The 24,924-nt window shown below is 38.9% G+C and overlaps 1 pseudogene; it reads left to right on the top strand.

Moving 5' to 3' along the window:
• Positions 1-24,924, top strand: part of LOC118833242 — a 632,463-nt pseudogene that overhangs the window by 526,812 nt on the left and 80,727 nt on the right.

Below are 24,924 nucleotides of genomic sequence, written 5' to 3'. Positions count from 1 at the left end.
AGTGGAACCTTCCTCAAAATTATAAATAGCATCTACCTAAAACCATCAACAAGCATTATTTGTAATGAGGATAAACTAGATGCATTCCCAATAAGATCAGGGGTGAAACAAGGATGTCCGTTATCACTCCTATTATTCATTTTGGTACTAGAAACATTAGCTGTAGCAATAAGAGAAGAAAAAGAAATTGAAGGAATTAGAATAGGAAAAGAAGAAACTAAATTATCACTTTTTGCAGATGGTATGATGATTTATCTCGAGAATCCTAGAGAATCAAGTAAAAAACTACTTGAAATAATAAACAACTTTAGCAAAGTTGCAGGATATAAAATAAACCCACATAAATCCTCAGCATTCCTATACATTACTGACAAAGTCCAACAGCAAGAGATAGAAAGAGAAATTCCATACCAAGTTACTGAAGGCACTATAAAATATTTGGGAGTCTATTTGCCAAGACAAACCCAGGGCCTATATGAACATAAGTATGAAACACTTTTCACACGAATAAAATCAGATCTAAATAAAAGGAAAAATATCAGTTGCTCATGGTTAGGCCGAGCTAATAAAATAAAAATGACAATTTTACCCAAATTACTCTATTCAGTGCCATACCAATCGACCTACCAAAAAATTATTTTACTGAGCTGGAAAAAATAATAACAAAATTCATCTGGAAAAACAAGAGGTCTAGAGTATCTAGGGTATTAATGAAAAGACACACTAGAGAAGGCGGCTTAGCCACACCAGATATTAAACTGTACTACACAGCAGTAGCAGTAGTCATCAAAACTGCCTGGTACTGGTTAAGAAACAGGGGTGTGGATCAGTGGAATAGGATAGGTACACAAGAAGGAGTAATCAACAAGTTTAGTAATCTACTCTTTGATAAACCCAAAGAGGCCAGCTTCTGGGCTAATAATTCACTATTTCACAAAAACTGTTGGAAAAATTGGAAAATGGTAGGGCAAAAACTGGGCATAGACCAATATCTTACACCATATACTAAAATAAAGTCAAAATGGGTTCATGATTTATGAGTAAAAGCTGATACTATAAGTAATTTGGGAAAGCAAGGAATAGTTTACTTATCAGATTTATGGAAAAGTAAAGAATTCAGGACCCAACAAGAGATAGAGAGCATTACAAAATGCAAAATGGATAATTTTGATTATGTCAAATTGAAATGTTTTTGTACAAAAAAAGCCAATGCAACAAGAATTAGGAGGGAAGCAGAAAATTGGGAGAAAATTTTTGCAACTAGTATCTCTGATAAAGGCCTCATTTCTAAGATATACAGGGAACTTAGACAAACATATAGGAACACACCCAATTCCCCAAGTGAGAAATGGTCAAAGGATATGAACAGGCAGTTTTCAGAGGAAGAAATTAAAGCTATCTATAGGCATGTGAAAAAATGCTCTGGATCACTACTGATTAGAGAAATGCAAATCAAAACAACTCTTAGATACCACATCTATCCTGTCAGATTGGCTAAAATAACAAAACAGGAAAATGATAAATGCTGGAAAGGATGTGGGGAAATTGGAACATTGTTGCATTGCTGGTGGAGTTGTGAGCTGATCCAGCCATTTTGGAAAGCAGTTTGGAACTATGCCCAAAGGGCTATAGAAATGTTCATACCCTTTAACCTAGCAATACCACTTCTAGGGTTGTATCCCAAAGAAATCACAGAAGCGGGAAAAGGACCCATATGTACAAGGATATTTATAGCAGCTCTTTTTGTGGTAGCCAAGAATTGGAAATCAAAGGGATGCCCATCAATTGGGGAATGGCTGAAGAAACTGTGGTATATGAATGTGATGGAATACTATTGTGCTATAAGAAACGGGGATGATGAAGACTTCGTAACAACCTGGAAAAACCTACACGACATAATGCTGAGTGAGCGGAGCAGAGCCAGGAGAACGTTGTGCTCAGCCACAGATATATGCATTCCGTGAGGACCAACCCTGACATACTGCGCTCTTCTCAGCAACCTAAGGTGCAAGGACAACTCCAGGGGACTCACGATGGAGAATGCTATCTTCATCCAGAGAAAGAACTGTGAAGTTTGAATACAGATCGAGGTGCACTACATGCTCGCCTTTTTTTGCTTCTCTTTTGTTTTTGTTTTTGGGTTCTCTTTTTTTTGTTTTTGGGTTTTTTTTTTGTTTTTGTTTGTTTTTTTTTTTGTTCTGTCTCTTCTTTGTCATGATTCATTCCATTGGTCATAATTCTTCTCCACAACTTGACTAGTGTAAAAATTAATTCAATGCGAAGTTATACATGGTAGTTATATGAGCTTCCATGCCGTCTTGGGGAGGGAGGGGAGAAAATCTGGAACTCAAAATTATGTAGAACCGTGTGTGGTAAACTAAAAATAAATAAATAAATTAAAAAATACCTCAAATCCCAGTAATTATTGCCCCTCCCCCTTCCTTCCCTTCTGACAGGTGAACTCTTTCTTCTTATTTAAGCTAAGGGTGGATGAGTAAGGAATGCAGACTGCCTCCTTACTCAAAAATGTAGAATAAGACATTTAATGGGCCATGCTTTAACCACCCTCCCCAAGACTTCTATAGATAAGTTCCTCACCCGGAACTTGGAAAACTGCAGGTTTGAACTGCAACCAATTTGCTTACAGGTGGAAATTCAGCAAGCCTTCTAAAAATCATACAAAAAGATTTTACAGAGCATTTTAAAATATTTTCCCTTCTTAAACCAAAATAGCCTTTAACATTTGGATTCATTCATGTTCCCAAAGTGCCATCACCAATTAATCCATAAACCTCCAGATTAACATACATAAATATGTATCTTTAGATGATACAGGCTTGAAAATCACACTCCTATATTTTCAAAGTATTATAACAACTGAATTCTTTGTTATTACAGAATTTCTAGGTGTCACAAAATTCTTTAGTCAAAAAGATGTTGTAATGGGGATAACACTTAGTTTCTATACCCACTTAAATTAGCTTTTATTACAATAACAAAGTTTACCAGGACTTTTAAAAGCTTTGTCCATAGGAATCCCTCTACCCTGAAAACTTTCACGAGATTGAATATCTAAACGTCCTTGGTTCAGTTAACAACCTCAATTTGTTAATTAAGTACAATTCTTAATCTAACAACATCCAGATTATAAGAGAAATTATTCTCTAACAGCACAGGTAATGCGATGTTAACCAATTTGTACATAATAACAAATTTAGAAATAAGTACACCACAAGCAATTATCATGTATTTAAAACTTGAAACAGATTCTAATTAATTACCAATCTAGTGATCATAACTGAGTTGGATAAGCAAATCAAATCTGGTTCGTAACAACTAGTGGTAACATTTTTAATTTCTAAGGCCCAATACTCTTAGCATTGTAAAAGAAAACACTACTGTTTATAAAACCACATTTTAACAGTTCACAAGAGAACCCCAAAAGGCCTCTGCACAAATTCCTGACTTATAGCAAAAACAATTTCAATTGAACTTCCTTTTAAATAAAGACAAAACTTGAAAGTTTATAATTTCTTAGGTTACAGCAATTGTCCAACTTCTTAACCTAATGCAACTTTAAGACCTAAACATTATTATGTGTATAAAGTTTGAACTACTCATTTCTGTCTAGGTAAATACATTTCTAAACCAAATATGACAGTTTAAAACTACCAAATTTTCATCACATCCTCTAAAAGCACCCAATTCACATATATCAAACTCAGATTAGAATCGCATAATGGTCTTCTCAAATTACACAACTAAGAATTTTAGAAATATAGTTTTAGAAATACAGAAACAATAAATTTCAGATGATACAAATTGCAATTCCAGATTATCATATATAGGAATTGTTGATCCTATTACTTCTGGTATTTCTATATGAATACATTAATATACATGCATAACATATATCAAAACATTGATATCTTAAATACACTTTATTTATTTAACTGTATATTCTTAATCAGGTAACAAGTTTCTTTTAGCTTCAGCTTCCCACAATCTTTCAACGTGGAGTATGGGGGGAGTGGTGTGGCCAGGAGCACATGGCAGCTAAGAGCAACATTCCCCCCACCTAAATTCTTTTATACATTTCTCTCTTTCTTTCCTAAACTACCTCAAACATTTCAAGTGAATAATCAAGTATATACTCTCCCAGCTTTTATTATTTTTTACGCTAACCATCCCTTAATTCAGGGCCCATTTATCAATTTAGGTGAGCAAATTTCTAGACCTCTATGCACAGAGAGTCTTCCATCTCGTCTTTAAACCACCAGATATATTCTCATAATAAAAACTTTCTCACATGGAAAGTCTGTTCTCATGATTAAGTATCAGTATTATCAATTATTCACTTGTTACAACCACACATAACAGTTCCAAATTTTATCACATATAGAAATTATTCAACTTATTTTGGTATCCAAAAACCACTTCAAAGGTTAAGAATTACATTAAATCAGAGAGAGAGATGATAATGTTGTGTCTAAAATATAAACAACCATCATTATTATTTCCCTTTACAATTCAGAAAACAGGTCAAACAGAGATGAGACTACAGTTTTGCAATTGGAACAAAGAAGTATGAAGTTACCTAGAGCAGGAGCTGGTATCCCATTGGTGACAATTCTGGGAGGCAGAAAGTCCAAATCCATCTACCTCGCCCTTCCCCCAGGACCGCAGAAGTTACTGAGCCTAGGGCAGTTTGCAGCTGCAGAGGACAGAGTGGGCAGGATGCATAGGACCTGGATGACATTTCCTAGCTTTGCCAAAAGAATGGGCTACGAAGGTACCCAGGGGCACAGGACTGACTGTCAGTCTGTGAACTTCTGTCCTTCTCCTCCTTTTTACCAGGTGGGGAAGGGTGATTTAAGTTTTCCCTACAGCTCTCCTGCATTCTCTTCTAATCTGATCTGGGAGGAGAGGAGTTTGTTTTTTTTTTAAATGCTCTTACTTTTACTGCAGCCCTGGCTCTGTCAGAGACAGGACAACAATGGTGAAAGATCTCAATGATCGCAATTCAAGTAAACTTCACCTTTTGCTCACTCCTAAAAAGCCTCTCCGCGCTTAAATCTAAGGGAAAAAATTCCTTAGTTGCAGCCTGAAATCTCTGGCTGCCTGCATTTCAGATTTTTACCAAAATATAGACATTTCACAATTTGACATAGACTCACAGACACAGACAAATCCAAAACATACAGAACATGGGACAAAATACAAAACATAGAAGACGTAGAGCAGAACCAAGTGGGTCGAATTGAAAGCTAAACCGAGTCCCCTCAGAGGAAAGAAAAAATAAACCAGATTTCCTCCTCAGGGATAACGACCTCCAATCTTCCCACACCCAAACACCAACAGAAAAACACTTGCATGGGTTAACTGAGGGCTAAACAGGTCCCCTCAGAGGAAAGAAAAGTGAACCAGATTTCCTCCTTAGGGATACGACCCTCAATCTCCCCATAACCCAACACAGAACAGAAAACCAAATATCATGGGTTGATTGAGGGTTAAACAGGTTCCCTCAGAGGAAAGAAAAGTGAACCAGATTTCCTCCTTAGGGTTACAACCCCCAATCTCCCCACACCCCAGCAGGAAGAGGCTGACGTCTCAGCTCTTCCCCCAGCTCTGTCACCTTCCCCTCGTCAGGGGTGTCCTGGTAACAGAGACCAGATGGCTAGCCCCAGACCAGAAAAACTTACCTCTAGAGGCCTGAAAACCAGAATTCTCCGTAGGCCGAAAAGGGACAGGTCAGCAAAGAGCCCATTCTCTGAGACCATCTCCCCACATCAGAGTCCTAGGAAAAGAAATCCCCAGGAGCCGGCCCTCTGAAGTGAGAGAAGGTGGATCGGGGGCAGAGACTCCCTGTTGAGGTCCAGAATTCTGTGTGTGTCTCCAGAGCGGTAACACGAAATACCGCCTCATCTCGCTGGGGCCTCCAAAATGTTATACCAGAGGCGAGTGAGACACTCCACAGAGTATAAGTTTTAAATGGAGAATTTATTAACCGGCGGTCATTTGGGTTCAACCAAAATCAAAATGACCAAGAGTTTGGGTGGAGAAGTCAAATTTATACAGTAGATCAAAGAGCAGTGGTTAGTTATCTCTTGAAACTTGCATATGTTATTTTAGCAGACTTGGCAAGCCTCTTCCACCTCTGAGATCATAATACATGAAGATGAACCTCCTAACAGACTGCAAGTACAGCATATCATACTGCTGACAAAGTGTCAACTCAATTACAACCCTGGATCTCTCTGTTCAATTTGCCATTTACATCCCACAACATAAGATAAGAATAAGGAATTCAAGAGAATGTCCGGGGCTGAGGCCTTCATCCTTCAAGGCCACAGCCAGACCAGGGGACGCTCCAGCTGAGTTTGTTGACACAAGATAGAGACGTCTCTCAGCCCGCTCAGGAAAGAAACAGAGATTGCTAAGCATCAGGCCCTTCCCTTGGCCATACTGCATACTCCCAGAACAGTCACGGGGCGGGGGGGTTGTCAAGGACACCCACTGAACGCCAAACAGCAGGAACTAAGTCTGATTTTCTTACACAAACTGGGTTTTTTTTAGTTAGGGGCTGGGGGCAGGGTTCTCCTAGCAATAGCTGGCTGTTCAGGTATCACATCTCCCAATTCTTTTATGGAACATTTCAAATATTTGAAAAGGAATGACTTGATCCTGAGCACCTGAGGTTTGGGCCATTAAGACAGGGACAGAATTAACATGAGAACGAATAAGGTTGGAGATATGAGAAAGTAAACAGGAACTATAGTTACAGACAGGATTAATAAAATGAGGGGGGGGCAGCCAAAGTACTAGCAGGGTGGTGAGCCGGGGCGGGGGACATTGGCCCCCTGAAAATCACTCAATATCAGCTTAGGCTAGTGCTAGGTGAAAAGCTTGTAAAGACAAGAGTGTTGCCGGGGTGAGTTAAAGTATATACCTATAAAATATTAAACAAGGTACTCCTCTCAGTATTAGGGTCTCATCCCTTAATGGAATATCCATACGTCAGTCTGATCCGGCCTTTCCAACAGAGGTAGGGGTATTTCCTGAGCAAAGTTTAGAGAAGAAAGAAGCCCAGGTCCTGGATTTTCCTCCAGTTACTCATTAATTCAGGCTACAAAATGGAATAAAACGTTCATCTGCATTCACATCCTTATGTTGAGGGCCCCAATGTACACTTGTTATCAATCTGTTTGTAGGCAGGTTTGGCTTTGGGTGGAATATTGTTCAGTTTCTTCATTTATAAAATGCAGATCCTAACAGAGTCTATTTCCTGGAGTGGTTGTAATATGCAGATAGGATATGCCTAAAGTACTTTGGAAACCTGAAAGTATGGTACAAATGAGAGATATTATTATCCTTACCAGCATTGTTATTCCTGTTTATTACATGCTTATCACTACTGTGACCTCTTCCATAGAAAACCATGGTCTTGAGGTGGCAAGGGAACAATTGAGCATATTCTCCCCATATAATACAATTTCTGTTAGTGGATATTTATTGCAGCAATCTGTGTGATATCCAACATTGATTTTGAGACTTTTATTGTCTAATGCTAGGAGGGTTTCTGAAAAGAAAATTCGACCAGTTCAAATCTGCTGATTGAATCACAGCACACTTGACAAATCGCGGGATGATCTCTGAAAAACTCAACTCACCCAGTAAAAGCTGTTCCTTATTGCATCATAGAACACTTGTGATGTTATCATTCTATCGCCAAGGTAACTAACATGGGCAGAGGGTGCTAACAGCAAGTAAGGGACTTAGAGAGATCATTCCTGCAAAGGAAACAAGGAGGCAGGATGTGGGTGGTGTTTGGGACAGTGGTATTTTGAAATTGTATGTAATGTTATGTTATACAAATATTGGCTGCGGATTATTGTATTATGCTGTGATTTGCGGTAGATTACTATGTGGCACTGGGTCTGGCTTTGGAATTGGCTTCTTGTGGGTTAGTGGGTTATAGTTAATGCCACGACTATTTTTGTCATGGAAATTTCAGTGGTGGAATGATAATTTTGATATTCTATAAGACCTTCTTTCAGATTAGGTGCTAATTTTCTCATGGGCCATTTATACTTCAAGATATTTATATTTATTTTTTATACGTAAAGAACTCGTTGACTTTTTGAGCCAATGTCACAAGACTACAGGATTCGTCAAGTGATCTCAGAGATGTCATAAGTTTACCCACACACTTTGCCAAAGGCAAACTTTGGGGTCCACAGAGGAACAGTGAATAGTTTAAGATCCCATAGCCTTGAAATTATTTTGTTGAGACTTTCATACCTTTCAAAAAGTGTTGTGTGCTAGAGACACAAAAATTCATCTGTTGTTCACATCCTTAGGTTGAGGGCCCGAACGTACACTTGTAATCAATCTATTTATAGACAGGTTTGACATTGGGTGGAATATTGTTCAGTTTCTTCATTTATCAAATGAAGATACTAATACAGTCTATTTCCTGGAGTGGTTGTAATATGCTGATAGGATATGCGTAAAGCACTTTGAAAACCTGAAACTATCGTACAAATGAGAGATATTATTATCCTTACCAGCATTGTTATTCCTGTTTATTACATGCTTATCACTACTGTGACCTCTTCCATAGAAAACCATGGTCTTGAGGTGACAAGGGAATAATTGAGCATATTCTCCCCATATAATACAATTTGTGTTAGTGGATATTTATTGCAGCAATCTGTGTGATATCCCACATTGATTTTGAGACTTTTACTGTCTAATGCTAGGAGGGTGTCTGAAAAGAAAATTCGGCCAGTTCAAAACTGCTGATTGAATCACAGAACACTTGACAAATCGTGGGATGATCCCTGAAAATTCAACTCACCCAGTAAAAGCTGCTCCTTCTTGCATCATAGAACACTTGTGATGTTATCATTCTATCGCCAAGGTAACTAACATGGGCAGAGGGTGCCAAGAGCAAGTAAGGGACTTAGAGTGATCATTCCTGCAAAGGAAACAAGGAGGCAGGATGTGGGTGGTGTTTGGTACAGTGGTATTTTGACATAGTATGTAATGTTATGTTATACAAATATTGGCTGCGGATTATTGTAATATGCTGTGATTTGCGGTAGATTACTATGTGGCACTGGGTCTGGCTTGGAATTGGCTTCTTGTGGGTTAGTGTGTTATGGTTAATGCCACGACTATTTTTGTTATGTAAATTTCAGTGGTGGAATGATAATTTTGATATTCCAGAAGACCTTCTTTGAGATTAGGTGCTAATTTTCTCATGGGCCATTTATCCTTCAAGATATTTATATTTATTTTAAATACTTAGAGAACTCGTTGACTTTTTGAGCCACTGGCACAAGACCATAAGATTCGTCAAGGGATCTCAGAGATGTCATATGTTTACCCACCCACTTCGGCAAAGGAAAATTTGGGGTCCACAGAGGAACACTGAATAGTTTAAGATCCCATAGCCTTGAAATTATTTTGTTGATTTTGTTAGATCTATCTTTACTTTTGCTTTGTCTGAGATTAGGATTGCTACACCTGCTTTTTTTACTTTAGCTTAGGCACAATATATTTTACTCCAGCCTTTTACCTTAACCCTATGTGTATCCCCCTGTTTCAACTTCGTTTCTTGTAAACAGCATATTGTAGGATTATGGCTTTTAATCCATTCTGCTCTCTGCTTCTGTTTTGTGAGAATGTTCATCCCCTGCACGTTCAGGGTTATGATTTCTATCTGTGTCTTTTTCTCCATCCTAATTCCCCCTGTTTATGCTTTTATTTCTCCCTTTCCCCTTCTCCTCCTCAACAAAGTTTTGCTTTTGACCGCCGCTTTCCTCAGTTAACCTTGCCTCTTTATTCCCCTCCCTTGTCTTACCGTTACCCACTTGCTACTTCTCCTCTCATTCTGATCACCGCCCTCCCTTTTTCCCCCCTTACCCTCCCACTTCCCGTAGGATAAGTTAGATTCCTGCTAAAAGGCACCATAAACAATGAAGCATTATCATTGCTTAACGTATATGCACCAAGTGGTAAGGCATACAAATTCTTAGAGGAGAGGTTAAGGGAGTTACAGGAAGAAACAGACAGCAAAACTATAATATTGGGAGACCTCAACCTCCCCCTTTCTGAACTTGATAAATCTAACCTCAAAATAAATAAGAAAAAAAGTTAAGGAGGTAAACAGAATTTTAGAAAAGGCACATATGATAGACCTCTGGAGAAAACTGAATGGGGATAAAAAGGAATATACTTTCTTCTCAAAAGTACATGGCACATACTCAAAAATTGACCATGTACTAGGGCATGAAAACCTCACAATCCAGTGCAGAAAAGCAGAAGTAGTCAAAGCATCCTTTCCAGATCATGATGCAATAAGAATCATTTTTAATAAAGAACCATGGAAAAATAAGCTAAAAACTAATTGGAAACTAAATAATTTAATTCTAAAGAATGAATGGGCCAAAGAACAAATCAGAGAAACAATTAATAACTTCATTCAAGAGAATGACAATAATGAAACAACACACCAAAACTTATGGGATGGAGCAAAAGCAGTTCTTAGGGGAAGTTTTATATCCCTAAATGCCTACATGAATAAAATAGGGAAAAAGGAGATCAAAGATCTAGGCATACAGCTGAAAAAGCTAGAAAAAGAGCAAATTGAAAACCCCCAATTAAATACCAAATTAGCAATACTGAAAATCAAAGGAGAGATTGATAAAATTGAAACCAAGAAAACTATTGAATTAATAAATAAAACAAAGAGCTGGTTTTATGATAAAACCAGTAAAATTGATAAACTTTTGGCCAATTTGATTAAAAAAAAGAAAGAAGAAAATCAAATTACTAGTATCAAAAATGAAAAGTGTGAGGTCACCTCTAATGAAGAGGAAATCAAAACAACAATTAGGAATTATTTTGCCCAACTGTATGCCCATAAATTTGACAACCTTAGAGATATGGATGAATATCTACAAAAACATAAAGTGCCCAGGCTAACAGAAAAGGAAGTGAAATTGCTTAATAACCCCATATCAGAAAATGAAATTGAGCATGCCTTCAATGAACTCCCTAGGAAAAAATCTCCAGGGCCAGATGGTTTTACATGTGAATTGTATCAAACATTTAAAGAACAACTAATTCCAATACTTTGTAGACTATTTGGGAAAATAGGTGAAGAAGGAGTCCTACCAAATTCTTTTGATGACACAAATATGGTACTAATACCCAAAGCAGGTAGAGTCAAAACAGAGAAAGAAAATTATAGACCAATTTCTCTAATGAATATTGATGCAAAAATTTTCAATAAAATATTAGCAAAAAGATTGCAGCAACTCATCACAAGAATAATACGCTATGACCAGGTAGGATTTATTACAGGAATGCAAGGCTGGTTCAATATTAGGAAAACTATTAGCATAATTGACCATATCAACAACACACCTAGCAGAAAACATATGATCATCTGAATAGACGCAGAAAAAGCCTTTGACAAAGTACAGCACCATTCCTATTAAAAACACTAGAAAGCGTAGGAATAAGTGGAACCTTCCTCAAAATTATAAATAGTATCTACCTAAAACCATCGACAAGCATTATTTGTAATGGGGATAAGCTAGATGCATTCCCAATAAGATCAGGGGTGTAACAAGGATGTCCGTTATCACTCCTATTATTCAATTTGGTACTAGAAACATTAGCTGTAGCAATAAGAGAAGAAAAAGAAATTGAAGGAATTAGAATAGGAAAAGAAGAAACTAAATTTTCACTTTTTGCAGATGATATGATGAATTATTTAGAGAATCCTAGAGAATCAAGTAAAAAACTACTTGAAATAATAAACAACTTTAGCAAAGTTGCAGGATATAAAATAAACCCACATAAATCCTCAGCATTCCTATACATTACTGACAAAGCCCAACAGCAAGAGATAGAAAGAGAAATTCCATTCAAAGTTACTGAAGGCACTATAAAATATTTGGGAGTCTATTTGCCAAGACAAACCCTGGGCCTATATGAACATAACTATGAAACACTTTTCACGCGAATAAAATCAGATCTAAATAAATGGAGAAATATCAGTTGCTCATGGTTGGGCCGAGCTAATATAATAAAAATCACAATTTTACCTAAATTAATCTATCTATTCAGTGCCATACCAGTCGAACTACCAAAAAATTATTTTACTGAGCTGGAAAAAATAATAACAAAATTCATCTGGAAAAACAAGAGGTCTAGAGTATCTAGGGTATTAATGAAAAGACATGCTAGAGAAGGCGGCTTAGCCACACCAGATATTAAACTGTACCACACAGCAGTAGCAGTAGTCATCAAAACTGCCTGATACTGGTTAAGAAACAGGGGTGTGGATCAGTGGAATAGATTGGTACACAAGTAGGAGAAATCAACAAGTTTAGCAGTCTACTCTTTGATACACCCAAAGAGGACAGCTTCTGGGCTAATAATTCACTATTTCACAAAAACTGTTGGGAAAATTGGAAAATGGTAGGGCAAAAACTGGGCATAGACCATTATCTTACACCATATACCAAAATAAAGTCAAAATGGGTTCATGATTTAGGAGTAAAAGCTGATACTATAAGTAATTTGGGAAAGCAAGGAATAGTTTACTTATCAGATTTATGGAAAAGTAAAGAATTCATGACCCAACAAGAGATAGAGAGCATTACAAAATGCAAAATGGATAATTTTGATTATATCAAATTGAAATGTTTTTGTACAAAAAAAGGCAATGCAACAAGAATTAGGAGGGAAGCAGAAAATTGGGAGAAAATCTTTCCAACTAGTATTTCTGATAAAGGCCTCATTTCTAAAATATACAGGGAACTGAGCCAAATATATAGGAATAGAAGCCATTCCCCAATTGAGAAATGGTCAAAGGATATGAACAGGCAGTTTTCAGAGGAAGAAATTAAAGCTATCTATAGGCATATGAAAAAATGTTACTCATGGGGAGGCTGAGCTAATATAATAAAAATGACAATTCTACCTAAATTAATTTACTATTTCACTGCCATATTAATCAAACTACCAAAAATATTTTATGGAGCTAGAAAAAATAATAACAAATTCACCTGGAAGAAAAGAAGGTCCATAATATCCATGGAATTAATGAAAAGAAATGCAAGAGAAGGTAACCTAGGCATACCAGATCTTAAATTTGATTATAAACCAGCAATCATCAAAACTTCTTGGTAGTGGCTAAGAAATAGAGGGGTGGATCGGTGGAATATGTTAGGTACACAAGACCCAGAAGTCAATGACTATAGTAATCTACTATTTGATAAGCACAAAGACCTCAGCTTCTGGGATAAAAACTCACTATTTGATAAAAACTTCTGGGAAAACTGGTAAATAGCATGGCAGAAACTGGGCATAGACGAACGTCTTACAACATATACCAAAATAAAGTCCAAATGGGTACACAATTTGGATATAAAAGAAGTTGGAGTAGGGACAATACATTCAGTGGCAATCTTTGCTAGTCGATCTGCGTGTGCATTGTACTCACGCCCTGGTGTGGTCAGGGTCGCGTGAGCATCAACATGAAAAACTGACAAATCCGTAACCAAAGACATGTCCCATATATTTTCCCATAACTCTTTACCCCAAACTTGTTTGCCATGAATCTCCCAATTCTGATTCCTCCATATAGGCATCCAAGTAGCTAATCCATTAGCTACCGCCCATGAATCAGTAAATATATGACACTGTCCTCCCTTCTCCATTCTGATGGCCTGATGTACTGCCATCAGTTCAGCATATTGGCTACTTCCCCCTATCCCAGAACTTTCCAGAGTTTGCCTAGTACAGGGGTTATAGGCTACTGCTTTCCAATGTCTCTTCTGTCCTAAATATTTTGCTGTCCCGTCAGTAAACCAAGCGTGTTTCTTCTGTTCTACACTTAGTCCATCATACCCATTATTCCATTTCACTAAGGATGGCACCATCTGTTGCTTAGATTCAAGGGGTTTTTCATTTCTCTCAGTGCCAATGTTTGCCACCGATTCATGTAAAGCAGAAACTCCACTTTTGCCTGCTCTGGACCTATTCTGAATATACCACTTCCATTTGATTATGCTTGCCTCTTGTGCATGTCCAATTCTGTGAGAAGCTGGGGTACTCATTACCCAAGTCATAATTGGAATTCCAGGCCTTAATATCACTTCATGACCCAGGGTTAGTTGCTCAGTTTCTACTAAAGCCCAATATGCAGCTAACAGCTGCTTCTCAAAAGGTGTATACTGTACTCCAGATGAGGACAGTTTCCTTGACCAAAAGCCTAAAGGTACACTTCGGCTCTCTTGTTTTTGCCACAGACTCCAATTTGCATAGTCATCTTGTACAGTCACTTGTAACTCCACTGGCCCATTTTGCATAGGTCACAAGTCCAGGGCTAATTGTATAGCAGCCTTTGCTTCCTCAAAAGCTCTACTTTGTTCAAGGCCCCAATCGAATTCATATTTCTTTCTGGTGACTTTATACAAGGGTTTTAAAATTTGTCCCAAATGTGGGATGTGGTGTCTCCAATAACCAAATAGCCCTATGAACTTTTGGGCCTCTTTCTTATTAGTAGGGGTGGGAAAATCCTGAATTTTTTGTCGAGCTTGTATGAGAATTTCTCGCAGTCCTCTATTCCACTGTATCCCCAAGAATTTTACAGTTTGCGCTGGCCCTTGAACCTTTGCAGGGTTGATTTCCCATCCTTTGCTTTTCATATGGTCAATTAATAATGCTAAACTCTCCTCCACTTCTTTTATATTCTTTCCCTGTATCATGATGTCATCTATGTAATGTCTAAGCTGTACACCAGGTAGCTTTAATTCATCCAAATGCTCAGCTACAATCCTGTGGCAAATAGTTGGGCTATGTATATATCCTTGTGGCAGGCGTGTAAATGTATACTGTCGGCCTTGCAAAGTAAAAGCAAACTGGTTCCATTGCTTGGGGTCTATTGGGATCGCAAAGAAGGCATTGGCCAAATCAATAACTGCATACCAAGTCCCTTCATGTTTTTGTATTCTCTCTATTAAAGTAACCGTGTCTGGAACAGCAGCATACAAGGGAGGAGTCACTTTGTTCAGCTGTCTATAATCTACTGTCATCCTCCATGTCCCGTCTGACTTTCGGACTGGCCAGACAGGGTTGTTCCATTGAGTAGTTGTAGGGACTAACACTCCTGCCTCAACACATTCTCTTATGGTGTTGGCAATTTCATCTTGCCCACCTGGCACACGATATTGCCTCAAAGTAATTACTTGGGAAGGTTCGGGCAAAGTGATTGGATCCATCTTGATTTTCCCCACTAAGACTGCATTAATGCCTATTTTCCTCACAGCAAATTGGTATTTCCCTTCAGGTAAATTTAAGGTCATACCCTTCAAAATGTCTATTCCAATGATGTATTCAGGAATAGGCACAATAACCACACTATATTCTTTCTTGGGCAACTGTCCAATTTTCATCATCAATTTAACTTGTCTGGCTGATATTTCAGTCCCTCCTAGTCCTGTGATGGCAATAGGAGTTCCATGGCTGAATTTGTCTGGATTCCCATAGATAAGGGTGGCCTCGGCCCCAGTGTCTATCAATGCCCTAGTTACTGTACTTGACCCATTTTTTCCAATATATGGTCAAGTTAATGTGAGGTCTGCAATCCAGCTTACGTATTTCCTTAATTTGGACTGGGGCCTGGCCTGTTTCCTAGTATTCCCTAGCATGTGATTCACTTGAGTATGAAGGTTCAACATCTGTAGCATTTGCAGGAGCAGTTCTTATTTCCCTGTCTCTCCTGTTATCGAGTCCTTTATCTCGGTACATCCTGTACAATTCATTGGTTGGAATGCCATCTATCATTTCAAAACCTACCCCTGCTCTCAAGAGAGCAGTAAACATTTCTTTTCTTGTCACTCCATTTTGGCGCCAAGTTTGCTGGCTGTTCACCCTTCTCTCTCGAGGAGATCTATCCCTTCCCCAGTCTCCTAAGTCATGTAACTGTAAAATCTTATTTATCACCTCTGTAAGATGGCTCCCTACTTCCCCAAGTAACAGATTTAAAATTAGTTGTTTATAAGCAGGGGGAGCTGTCCTAATTATTAAATTCCTATGAGGGATTCCTATGGGATCATTGTAATATTTGTCTGCAGTTCCTGTCATAATAGCAGTCTTCATTACCTCCTCCTTTAGTCTCATGATACAATCTTTAAGTGAATACCAGGGTCTGTGCTCAGTGGGCCACATAGAATCATTAGTATATCTCTTATGGCATCCCGCAGCAGCTAATGCCAACAGAGTAGTCCTGCTAGCATCATCTCCTTGCTGATGATGTTCCCTAAAAGCTTGCTGAACTAGAGGATCATGGCTGATACCTGTGAATCTCATACAGTTCCTCTTATCTACTAATATTCCACCGGCCCCTTGATCACTGAGCCTTACCATCCAAGATATTAATGGTTCTCCTACTCTTTGGCTGAATCTACTCAAAATATCTGTGACCTCTTGTGGTGAGAAATCTTCCTGAAATTCCCTCGTAACTAAATTGCCACCTCTGGTTTCTGTCCTCCTCCTCTCTACGGGACGAACGCTTGTCTGAGTATTTAACCATCTCCCATTCTCTGTGCGAGGGATGTCCTGAACCCTAGTAGCATTTTCTCTCTCAGCCCCTAACATTGTCTCATTTTCCTCCCACTCGCTTCCCCTGCCACCATGGCAAGGACAAAGCAGGCAGTCAGGCTTGGTCTGGGCTGAGTTGGGATGCACTCTTGGCTTATTTGGCCTCCTGTTGCTCCTAGCCACATTAATAGAAAAGTTCTCATCTGAGTCAGTGGGTTCTTGAGCAGCAATTTGTTCTCCTGCTATCTGAGATTCCCCTTCTTGCTGTGGGGTAGGAGTGCCCCCATCTCTTTCACTTAATCTCAATCTTTCATATACTAGCCGGTAGGCTGATAACACTATCCAGCTTTGCCTAGATAGTGATGCCCCTGACTGAATCCCAACCTCTTGTAAACACCTTTCCAAATCCTTAGGATCTCCTCTCTGTAGCCTTGGTTCCCAGTTTTCACAGGGTCTGGCTTTTTTAGCCAATTCCTTTGCTAAGGAGGAATAAAATGGATCCTCCCACCCTGGGATATTCATCTCTTCCTCTGAAGTTCTTCTGCTTCTGAACAGAGATCTTATATCTAGCGATCCCATCCACCTCGTCGCCAAATATATTAGGAAGGCAGAATTTATGATTTCAAAGAGAATCTCATATGTGCCTAAAAGGTCCGGAACCACAGGATATAAGGAATTCTCTAGGCAGAAGGCAGGAGAACTAAAGCATGTATTTACACTCCACAATAACAAGCCCACAAACCAGCGTCCCCATTTTGATATTTTCATCGAAAGCTTCCAGGCCCAATAAGTCCGCCTTACAAGGGTAATCAGAAGGCCACAGAGAAGCGAGATGGTATAAGGCAAAATCGTATACATGCTTCCCCTCTACGGTAAGAAGATTACCCACTAGCCTCTAGTCAGCTCTGCTACCAGCAGCTCAGCTTCGGCTGTAGGTGTCTCTGGCTCAAACCGGAAAAGGAAAGGAGGATCTTCAAGCTGTCCTCTCCCCTCTTATAGAGTTTTTGACATCATCAAGCGCCGCCTGAACGACCAGGGCCGATTGGTTCTTGACTTGGCCCCTCCCCCAGCATAGACCACGTTAACACACCTCCCCTCAGCCAGCGCCACGACTCATCACACAGGAAGCTCTGGTCCTGCCCCAGAAGAGCAAGCCCCAGCATCCAGGGAAGCTCAACGAGGCGAGCTGAGTCATTCAAAGAAAACAAAGTCCATTCTGGCTACACATATTCTACTCAGTGACGAACATTCTCATGCTTTTGTCATATTGTACATATCCCAGTGATTCTGAATCCCTTTAGGTAACTATCCAAATCCCATTTTCCATCACTTAATTCCTTATCCCTGTCCCCCTCAACTCTCCATCCTCAAAGTTCCAATCAAACACCCTACCCTGTTTAATGTACCCTGTGAAATGCTTCTTCCCTAGTTTACCCATTTCCCTTCATTCTAAATCTTTTCCTCTCCTACTCCTTCCATCTACTAGCTGTATCTCCAACCTGGTTCCCCCATTAAAGACATAGCTTCCCTGGCCACCTTCTCCAGTCCTGGCTATTATACCTTTACACATTCCCCTCAGCTCATATGTCTATGAAGGGGAGTGGGAATATTCATTTCTCCCCAAATCTCTCCCTCAGTAACATGTCCTCCTTTGAGGTGCATGCTTTTCATATCTACCACCGAATCAGAATAGTGGTATTTGTTATTTACAGACCTTTGTGACTCCAACTTCCTTTATTAGTGAGTTGATAAATGGCTTAGGTTTTTTTTTCCCTCCCCAACTCCTGGCCTGATAGAAGGGGACTTCAACTTACAAACTGACACTCTCTCAATCACCCTTGACCACTTAGCTCCTCAGCCTACTTGTTTCCTGTGTCATACTCTTACACCCCACTTTAACCACACCCCACTATGGCTATAGCCTTGATTATGCCATCTTCCACAAATATACCACATCCATGTTCAAGAATCCCCAAATTCTCTTAACCTATTATGTTTCTACTTTTCCTTCTGGCTTCCTTTACCAAACCTTATTCTTCATACCTAATGTGATCTCCAATTCCTCTACTTTTCACTTCTCTCCCAGACCTTCTCCACTGCATCAGACCCTTTATCCCCATCTTGTTCCCTTGGGAAACCATTTCAATTCTACACTTCACTTCCCTTCTGTCCCTAGCCTCCTTATTATCATTTAACTAATGATGATTTGCCAAGCCTCAGACTGGGATGTCTCATTCCACTGGCCACTTTTTCTCTTCCAATTGTGCTGTTGAATGAAGGTGGAGAAAATTACATTACCATTCCAGCTGGATCTGCTACAAATTTATGGGACACAGCTTCACCTGCACCATCATTGCTGCTCAGAAATCCTACTATGTCTGTCTTATCAATTCACTATCCTCACTCTCCATAGCAGCTCTTTCAAACCTTTTGTCCCTTCTCAGTACCCTCGTGGGTCCCAAGCTCTCAGCTGAGAATCTTGCCTCCTTTTTTAGAGAAAAGTGAGACCGTTCATGCTGATCTCTTATTCTCCCATACCCCTCATCTTAAAGAAGCATAAATCTTCTGCAACGTCTCTTCTTTCAGCACTGGTTCACTTCATGAGGTGTTCTTAAACATTAACGAGGTCATGTTCTCCACCTGCTTAAGCAATCCTTTTTCAGAATGTCTCCTCCAGCATATTTCTTCCTCTATCATCTTCTTGTATGACTTATTTTGAATCTCTCCCTGTCTACTGGCTCATTGCCTACTGCCTACAAATATGCTCATGTCTTCCCCATTTTCAAAAATACCATTACTTATTTCTTGTATCCCCATTCTCAACCTTTGTCTATCCTGACTTTGTGGCTAAACTCTTTGGAAAAGGTTTCTACAATAGGTGCTTCCACTTGCTTGTCACTCTCTTCAACTTATGATTCCACCAATACTATTGTCTTCAAGGTTACCAGTGATCTCTTTGTTGCCAGATCCAGTGTTCTTTTCTAAGCCCTCCTCCTCAACCTCTCTGCAGCTATTAACTCTACTGATCACCCTTTCCTCCTTGATACTCTTTTTTTCTCTAGCTTTTTCTTCTCTCCCCAGAGGTAGTACTCTCCTCTAGTTCTCCTCTTATTAATCTAACTGCTCCTGATTCTTCTCCACTACACCTTCATCTATATGATGCCCTCTAACTGTATGGGTCACACACAGTTTCATCTTTGCCCCTCTTTTCTTCTATCTTTATAATGTTTGCCTTGTTGATCTCAGCAACTTAGGTAGATTCAATAGCCACCTCTGTCCTGATGATTTAGAATTCTTCCTATCCTGCCCCAACCTGTCTACTCACCCTCACTTCTACCTTGCACCTTAAACTGTCTTCTAGAAATTTGGAATGAGATGTCCAATAGAGATCTTCAAATCAGTATGTCTAAAACAAAACTGATCCGTCCTCATTAATCCCCTCCTGTCATCTATATTACTATAGAATCCACCATCACCTCTCATTCCCTCAAGCTAACAACCTAGGTATTTTCCTTTACTATTTACAGTCTCTCATTCCACATGTCAAATCAGTGCCTAAAGCCTTCTACAGTATGCCCTCTTGTCTCCTCTCACAGTGCCACTGGAGCAGCTAGGTTACATAGTGAGTAGAGCACTGGCCCTGGAGTCAGGACAACCCGAGTTCAAATCTGGCCTTGCACACTTGACACACTTACTAGCTGTGGGACCTTGGGTAAGGTCCAATTGGCTTGCCATCCCCTATCCAAAAAAAAAAAAAACAACCCCCAAAACCAAGAAAAAATGTGCCATCATTCTCCTGCAAGCTTTCATCACATCATACATGCCCTATTCTTGCATTGCAAAAGCATGTTCTTGTGTCTGCCTTTCTCCAAGTCTCCCCTCATTCTAATGCAGTCTCCGTTCAGTCACCAAAGTGATTTTCATAAAACACTTCTAACAATGTTATCCCCCTACTCAATAAACTCAAATGCCTCTACATCACCTCAAGGATGAAATACTAAATCTTGTGTGAGGCATTCAATGGCCTTTATAAGCTAGCCACCTCCAGTATTTCCTATATTGTTACACTTTACTCCCTCACACTTATTTTCTGATCTTATGACAATGGTTTCCTTGCTTTTCGATGACCAAGACACTCCATCTCTTCACTGCAGTCATTTTCTCTACCTATCCAACAAGCCCGAAATGGTTTTCCTTCTTCACTCTACTGACTCCTATGTTTTTTTTAAATTACAGTCAAAAACTTCATTTTGATTTGAAGCCTATCCCAAACTCTCTCAATTCTAGTGCTCTCCCTCTTTAAATTAATTCAAATTTATCCTTTTATAACTTTATTTTTGTTTTGTTTTCTTTTTTGATTCTCCAGTCAGATTGTGAGCTAGTTGAGGCATGAAAATCTTTTTGGTCTTCTTTTTCCACCCTGAGCACTGAGCACAGTGTCTGGCACATAGCAGACACTAAATAACTGCTTCATGACTGACTAATATGGTCCCTTCTAATTATTAGACCTCACCCTATTGCTCTTCCTTTTTCCCGTGTTTTGTATAGACATGTATGTGTATGTATTTTCTTGCCACAGAGGGCCTCATTTTTGTCTTTGTATTGTTAGCACTGAGAGCAGTCCCTAAAATATAGGAGGGGCTTAAGAAAAGTTTTTTAAACAATTAATTGACTTAGAGTTAGATACCATGGTCTTTCGGTGACATCTGGTGTCCTGTGAAAATATTACAGTTCATTGAATCTTTTGAGGTACGCCTGCCACCTTGTGGACACTTCAGATATTACACTTTTAGTCAGCCATCGCATGTCCAAACCTTGGTATTACATTTTCTCCCATTTTAATTCATGTTCTCGCTGCATTTTTGCACTTCTGAAAACCCACATGCTCATTAGAAAGGTAGAATGGAGACAAATGAAATCCTGGATTTATCAACTGATGTACGTAAGGAATTCTTTCATTTAAAGGATGAATTCAGCCTAAATCTTCACCAATGAAATTATCCTTGGCATACTTTACCTTGTCAGCAGTGATAAGAAAGGTTAAGATGTAGCAATGGAGTGAAAATGGAACAGGCTTTAATCTACATTGCCTCACCCTGGGTAACATTAATTCCCCATTCACAAGAGCAAAACTGGGGAAAAACAAGAAACTGGTTGATTTGAACACTGAAGGAAGTTTTTGAATCAAATATCAAATTGTGATTAAAACAGTCCTACCAGTTGGAATCAGTTTCTAAAGGCTTCCAAGAACTGATTGTGAAATTTTCAGGAGTTTTTCAAAGTTGTTTTTGTTTGTCCTTCCATCTCGAACAGGACCATAGCATCAGGAAAGTGATGCCATGACTTGCAATTGACTTGGATTTAAAGGAGGCAGTGCTATAGAAAGTCATCAGTTTCAGTTTCTTCTCCAGAGCCACCTGAGTACAGTAGCAATATATAAATTCTGATGAGTGGAGATGGCCCCAGACGCAGGGAGACACTTTGGCTTTTTAAGCTAAGGGCTTTTCCAAGTTTCAATTTGACTGAGCCAATGCCCATTCAGTGATTAAGGGCAGTTAAGAAATGAATTTGTACCAGACACCCTGAGGTTCTTTCCCTCCTTGACTGATATATTTTTTTAACTAGGTAAAAGGGGCCATTCTTTGTCTCATATCTTACCTAGCCTTAAGAGTAAAGGAGAGGAGAGGAGAGCAAAAGAGTGGAGAGGAGAGCAGAGGGGAGGAGACAAGACGAGATGAGAGGAGGAGAGAGGAGATGAGAGGCTACTCTCAAGTAGTGTTTCTCTTTTTTTTTTCCTCCAGGGGGACCTGGCCTTAATCATTTAATCTGCTTAAGAAACTTTTACTGAATAATATCTAGCATTTTGGTGTGTAACCTGGACACTGTTGACATCATGTGTCCGAATAAAATATTGCACTGAAAACTTTGTGGAAATCTCACCCACTTAGGATCGTTCCAGATATTATAAATAGTATTACATTTTAACCCTTTCCAAACACTATTTTTAACTGGACATTTAGCACATTTGACTACTCACTAGCTGTTAAGAAAGCTAGAAGGCACTCAAAGGAAATTGATGATTTGTGATGTAAAGCAAGTAATGGAATCCTTCAGTGTAAAAAGGAATTCACACTCATCACAGGAGATATGATACAAATAGAAGACATAATAGCAGTGGAGACCCCACTGGGCATATATCACACTACAGTGTACCTGGTCTCTTGGTTAAATATTAATGTTACTTACTTAATGCTAATACTTCCATTCCTTAGAGCAAAATTTGGAAGAAATAAGTCAAAGACATTGGCTTAGCTCCACTTAGAAAGAAAGTCGTGAAATGAAAGATCAAAGTTTGACTAAGACTGTGTTGTGCCAAAGCCTGCTCCCAGAGGCTCCTACAAGTCAGCCTGGCAGAGAGGAAGCATTTGTTAAGTATTTCCTATGTGCTAGGCACAGTTAGGTTGTCTGGTAGATAGAGTGCATAGTCTGGAATCAGGAAGATTCACCGTCTTGAGTTTAAATCTGGATTCATTCACTTGCTAGCTGTGTGAGTGACCCTGGACAAGTCATGGAATTTTGCTTGCCTTAGTTTCTTCATCTGCTAAATGAGCTGGGGAAGTTAATGGCGGACCATTCCAGTATCTTTTCTAAGAGAACCCCAGATGGGGCCAAGAAGAATCAGGCATAATATATGTCTGCAAAACAACACTGTTAGAAGTTGAAATTTTACATCTTGTTCTCATTGTACTGTTCTCCAGTGCTGGGAAGAATATTTGGAATAGCTAGGAAGTTGTTAGAAAATATTCTTAAATTCCTCTTTTGGCTCTATTCAAATCATTGATTGTAATTATCATTTAGCAATTTACTCAATAAAATTTTTGAAAATCATTTAAAATATTTCTGAATGAAACCCATTCTGTTTATCATTAATCTAATTTTAAAAACTCAAATGAAATTAGAATTTTAGCTAAAGAAGTTGACATTGAAATAATAAAATTGATCTAGTACAGGGACAGACAGGAGTGGTTTGTTCTTTGAGAGCTGCTAGTACTATATGTCATATTCATCCAGTCTTACATATGAATGTTTGCTGATTTGTTTCCTAATTAGACTTTGTAAAGAGACTGTTATTATTCTGGTCTTTCATTGTTTTGCATACTTTATGACCCCACTTGGGGTTTTCTTGGCCAAGATAATGAAGTTGTTTGCCAGGTTATTTTCCAGCTCATTTTACAGATGAGGAAAATGAGGCAAACAAGGTTAACAACTGTATCGGTAAGGCAATAATAACAATGTCGGTGATAATTGTCAAATGCCTGTGTGGTTCTGTATCACAAAGTATACAAGACTCTCCACGTAGAAGGTAGAAGAAGTAAACCATTTATTCAGACACCAGAGGACCATATCCCATAAGCCATCTGGCCATTTCATTACAGCAGTGAAGCAGCCAATAAATAATATCACAACATGGAGCCTTGCCATCCCAAAACCTCTCAGACCCCCTGCTGGGGTCTTTCCAAAAACAAACTCACAGTATAGGTGTCAGTCTGCTCAGCTATCAGAGGCTGACTTTCCTTACTTCAACTCTGAAAGTCAGAATATTCATTAACAGCCATAACAGTGTGCAATCTCTCTCTGTCTCTCTCTCTCTCTCTCTCCATTTCCTGTGACTTAACTTCCTTTTCCTGTCAGGATGCTCCTCCTCCCACATGAGACTTAGGCATCCTGTGATGCAAGGAGATCACATGGCCTAATGATGGGTGGGAAAGATCTTCAAATCTAAATTGTTACTACAATGACTTGCCCAGGTTCACAAGCTTGTAACTATCTGAGGCCAAATTTTAACTCAGGTCTTCCAGATTCTAGACCTCAGATTAAGCAGCATTAATTTTTTGGAAAGTTTTCCTTTAATGATTTAAATTTTGAAGAACTTTCATTAAATTCAATTGTGTTGAAGTCACCATCAACTAATATTCAGAAAGAACAAAAATCAATCAGTATATCATACACACTTTGGAAAATCTAAGGATTGTTACTGGAATGCACGAATCTCAAGTAGATGAAAATGAGATAAGTATTAATATATTCCATTTGATAAAACAATACATTTAATGATGTCCCTAGGAATATGTTGCTGGAAAATATCATTCAAGAGATGAACTTACATCTTTTCTCAGACAGAAGGAATGATGAAATAGTTTTTAGCTATTTTGATTTATTAGAATCCCCTTACTGGTCTTATGAAAAATTCACTATGGATAGATGTTGGAAAATGGAATGATTTAAATGAAGTGGAAA

This window comes from Trichosurus vulpecula (assembly GCF_011100635.1).
Source record: "Trichosurus vulpecula isolate mTriVul1 chromosome X unlocalized genomic scaffold, mTriVul1.pri SUPER_X_unloc_6, whole genome shotgun sequence".
In the NCBI taxonomy this organism is placed as follows: domain Eukaryota; kingdom Metazoa; phylum Chordata; class Mammalia; order Diprotodontia; family Phalangeridae; genus Trichosurus; species Trichosurus vulpecula.
The sequence above is the reverse complement of the archived record's forward strand: the minus strand, read 5'-3'. Positions and strand labels throughout refer to the sequence as shown.